General features: G+C 45.9%; 1 long non-coding RNA gene across 1 annotated transcript; it reads right to left on the reverse strand.

The window, feature by feature from the left end:
• Positions 1–692: 692 nt before the first annotated feature.
• Positions 693–3,135, reverse strand: LOC147964890 (uncharacterized). The gene is made up of 3 exons (XR_015607205.1): positions 2,710–3,135; positions 2,054–2,631; positions 693–1,285 (listed from the first exon to the last, which is right to left on the reverse strand). It is a non-coding gene; the product is annotated as an uncharacterized LOC147964890 (long non-coding RNA).
• Positions 3,136–5,012: the final 1,877 nt, after the last annotated feature.

The following is a 5,012-nucleotide window of genomic DNA, read 5'->3' on the forward strand; positions in this document are numbered from 1 at the left end:
CTTGAGTATCTAGTACTTGGATTATCATGTGAATCTCATCATGTTACTTTAATTAATATTGTTGGGTTTTAATGATGTTACTTAATTGGGATTGAGAATGCTGTCAACCATTCTCAATGTTTAACAACCACCATGATAGTTAAATAAAATTATTCCTTTGAAGTAGGGAAAAATTGGCTTTACACAAAAACTGTAACCATAGAGCTTTCCACCAGCCAAATATGCATATAGTATAGCTGTTGCATTCCATTACTCTCTATGTGTTACCTTGCCAGCATATTCCATGTGCTGACCCATTTTCGGGCTGCAACGTTAATGTTGCAGACTTTTCAGACGACGATTAAGGAGTTTTTAGGTCGTGGTTCTATACTCAGTGATGCCGTTGGAGTTGATGGACTCACTTATCTTCCAAGCCTTCCGCTGTTATCGTTATTAGATGGCCTTAAGCCATATTTATTGTAATAAGTTCTCTTTTGAGACACTCGATGTAATAAGTGTGTGATTGCTACTCTGTTATAAATCCTCCGAGTACTGTGTGGTGTCAGCATTACTGATCCAGAGATGACACCGGAGCATAGAGGTCAGACTGTTTGAGGTCTGGTCGCTACAGAGATGGTATCAGAGCACATGCTGACTGTAGGACACGACCACTAAGCTAAAGACCTAGATCACTACTCACTCTCTTCTCTTCTGAACTCTCATCTTTTCTACTCTTTAGGATGGCGGATGCAAGGAACAAGTTCACACAATCGGATTTATTCAAAGCGAACCGTCAAGGGGTTCCCATAACACCCAACCGCGTAAGGAACGCAAAATTAAGGAACATAACACCGGTATGACGGAAACTAGGGCGGTAAGAGTGGAACAAAACACCAGGCATAAGGCCAAGCCTTCCACCCTTTACCAAGTATATAGATTCCTTAATTAAAATAAGAGATATTGTGATATCCCAACATATCCATGTTCCAACATGGAACAAACTTCATCTTCACCTGCAACTAGCAACGCTATAAGAGGGGCTGAGCAAAAGCGGTAACATAGCCAAACAACGGTTTGCTAGGAAAAGTGGGTTAGAGGCTTGTCATGACAATATGGGAGGCATGATATAGCAAGTGGTAGGTAGCGCGACATAGCGATAGAACGAACAACTAGCAAGCAAAGATAGAAGTGATTTCGAGGGTATGGTCATCTTGCCTGAGATCCCGCAAGGAAGAAGAACGAGTCCATGAAGAAGACAAACAAACGTAGTCGAACGGATCCTCACAACTCCGGAACGAAACCAAAGCTAACGAGAAGCAACCCGGAAAGAAACAAGCAACATAGTAAACAACCATCACATAAACATGGCATGATGCACAACCAAGTATGATGCCTGTCCGGTTTAAAGAGGCATGGCATGGCAAAGTGCAGAAGAAAACTACAACTTAAGTGGAGCTCAATATGCAACGAGTTTCATATTGACGAAACACCACATGACTTATTTAGTTCTCTCCCGTTTATGTACTCAACAATATTAAATGTTATTAAACATGGCAAGAGGTGAAGCATAAGTGAACTACACATTTTAGGCAAGTTTAAATGAGGCCAGAAACAACAAACAACAAGTCCGGAAAAACCTCATATGCATTTAGCAATTTTAATGCAAACAACAATTTTAACCATTTTAAATGTTGTTATCATGATGCGGATGATATATGCAAGTTTTATGCAATTTTAAGAAAATGTTGACAAGCATATTATGAAGCATTTTGCCACCATGGCTGAACCAAAGGGGTGCCACGGCAATTACAACGGAAAAAGGTGCCACGGCGGTGAAACGGAAATGATGCCACGGCAACATTCCGATGATCCGCTTGCTCGCGGGGATACCAGTGCAAAAGGAAGTGGGTGTGAGTGTGTCATGCAAGATGATGGGGTGCTCCCAGATACCGGGTTCCCACATGTCTATGGCAAGGCAACGAGGGACTCGCAAAGAACAACTCGGACACGGTGCAACCACGATCATCTCATACATCACATGCATTCGTTCACGGGCGTCGTCTCAGTGGTATACCTTCGAAGCACGCGTTTCGGGCGGAACGAGTTTCGTAGTGGAAGTAGGCGTTCACGGGACGTCGTGGATGTAGTGGTACACGTTGTCTTGTCCAATCACCGGCGACTGTAGTTGTTCAGGGTCTTGGCGGGTCATCGTGTAGCCGTACATGTTCGACGTGGTACACGGTTCGAAGTCGTGCATGTCCCGTAGATGTTCAGGGTCACCGCGAGGAACTTGTCGAATCCGGGGTCTCAGTCATCGGTAGTGGTACACGCGTTCTTGGTACTTGGCGCCATCACCGTGTAGTCATACCTGAGGTCCTGCCCGGGGTCCTAAGGGCATCGGTCACTGTGGTCCTTGTCGGTCCACGGTAGCAGATGTGTGCGACTGGGTGGTTTTGTTAATGCGTAGGGGCAGCGTGCGTTCGTTCTCCGCCTGAACGAGGACGGCGTGGAGGCAGGAGGGCAACGGTAGCGCCGCGAACTCCGGTGATGCAGAACGACAGGGAGGCACAAGGACGGCTGAGGTGGACGGATCGGCCTCGGGACGTCGGATCCTGGCTGGTGGCGAAGCGCCATTGCGGCAGACGAACTCCTCTGTAGGCAAACAGAGAGGAATGGAGTCGAGTGAGAGAAAGAAGCAGAGGAGCAAAAGGCGGGGCAAGGCACGGCGACCTGCTGAGCTCCGGTGGCTCGTCTGGTTGCCGACGAGGTGGCCGGTCATGGGGGAGACCCGAGGAAGAGGAGGCCGGGTCTGGCAGGCAGGAGCCCGGAGACGAGGTCGGCGATGCGAGGACGGGCAGGCCGGTGATGAGAGGTGAGCGACACCGGGCTCCTGCTGGGCGTGGAGGACGACAACTGCGGGCGCAGGTGCTCGAGGAGCTCCTCTCCTCGGGCGCTCGGGTGACGGGGATTGGCGAGGAGGCACTCGACGAGGAAGCAGGCGATGCAGCGGGGCGACGAGGCTGGACGGCGCCGGCGCAGAAGAGGAAGGAGGGTGGCTTCACTGATAGGGGAGGCGTGCCATGGGGATCGAGCACGAGCGCTCCTCCTAGCGCTAGCTGTGTGCGTGTGTGTGAGTGGCGGCGGAGGGGGGACGATGTGAGGGATCGACCGGAGATGAGGATCGGGCAGATGCTCGCTAGGGTTAGAAAGGGTTGGGCCTCAAGGGGTTTGGTGGGCCGGCCTGGCCTAGTGGCATGCGGCTGTTGGGCTTCTTCTCTCCCTCTCTACTCTTTTCGTTAACAGAGAACTGGAAGAAAGGAAAGGAGAGAAGAGAAGGTTAGAGGAAGAATTTGGGCATGCGGAGAAAAGATCATGGATGCAAGATAGTTTAGAAACGAGAGGGATTTATAATGCAAGTTTGTTGCGGTGGCTTCCAAATAAATGGAATATTTTATTATAGCTCCCTAATATTGGGAGGATATGTTATAAAGAGAAATCACCATTGTGAATATCCCTCGATTTAAATGGACCGAAGATCCATATGATTTTATTTAGATGAGTTTTTAAAATTAAATGACATGATGCAATGCAAATGATGCAACAAAGAAAACAAAACACACGACGAAACTCAGAGTAGCTAGAAGTCTTCTGGAGCGTTGGTCTCGGGGCGTCACAACACTCCACCACTACAAGAGGATCTCGTCCCGAGATCTAGGATGGCACCGGAGGGAAACGGAAGAGGAATAAGTAAAACAAAGTTGCTTCTTTGACAAACGAGTGAAACCATGAACCTTGAGAGGTTGAACAAATTGAAAGAAAGAATACGACAAAGATGAACGAAGTTGAAAACACTTCATTAGAAAAGAGGAACAAGGAACATACGAGAACCCTATAGGTTGAAAGACATAAGAAAAGGGGTACAATAGACAAGAAGTACAAGCAAGCACTTCGGTAGAAACGAGATGTACAAGGAATGATAAGAATCAATTACGATAGCACTCCGGTTGGAAATGGAAGGCAACAATATGAACTTGGAAAAATGAAAGCAGTTGGATGAGACTCCGGTTAGAAGAGGAATGATAGACACAACACTCCGGTTAAAACAAGATAGAGAAGGGAAAAGAATATATAATTTGGACAACACTCTGACTGTAAATGGTAGGAATTGAACATGGATTTGACAAGATGAGAGGATACTTGATGAAATCAACAACACACTGCCTCCGGAGCTATTGAAAGAATGGCACAAGAGGTAAGAAATATTTCAGACAGCACTCCGGTTGAGAAGGGAGGCAAAACTTGATAAGATGAAAAGAACTTGAAAGGAGAACACCACACTCCGGTTAAATGGATAAGCAAGGAAAGGAACATGATCTTGACAAAACAAGATGATGGGTCGAATAGAGCAACATCACAATGCCTCCGGAAGAAAGAATAGAAGATAGCTCATTGGAATAAAAGAATGTAGAAGAAAATGCCAACTTCTGCCACAAATAAGCTTGGAGAGCACCCTTCCAAGAAGGTTATAACGGAATTGTTGGAAAACCAACAACAAAACGAATAAGCTTATAGTGGGCTTATGAAAAGCATCTCAAAATTGAGGTGAAATTCTGCCACTAACAGAAACAATAGGTTGGATTGATAACAACAAGGAGACGAGAAAATTATTTCACCGGAAGGATACATGAAGAACTTGGGTCGTTTATAACCACCATAAATAGCAACAGTCCTTAGGGAACGCTTTAGGTGAAATATAACCCAAGATAACTCCAACGAAGAGATTGATGGATTGAGAAGAGCTCATGCTCGAAGAAATTGATGTGTTTAGCTATCTCATTCCCAACAACTTTTGAATCATGAAACATGAAGGAAATTGTCAAAAATGACATAACACCACCTCAAAAGATAAGGTAGAAAGAATTGCTCTTTGGAATGCAAGAAGAAGAATACTTGAGCTCCTCCGAGGAAAATCTTGAAGAAAACTTCGAGAATGAATTAAATCTTTGAAGAACCACCATGTTTAGCCTTCGTGA

Source organism: Triticum urartu, chromosome 6A (genome assembly GCF_056163025.1).
Source record: "Triticum urartu cultivar PI428250 chromosome 6A, HENAU_Tu73, whole genome shotgun sequence".
Classification (NCBI taxonomy): Eukaryota; Viridiplantae; Streptophyta; class Magnoliopsida; order Poales; family Poaceae; genus Triticum; species Triticum urartu.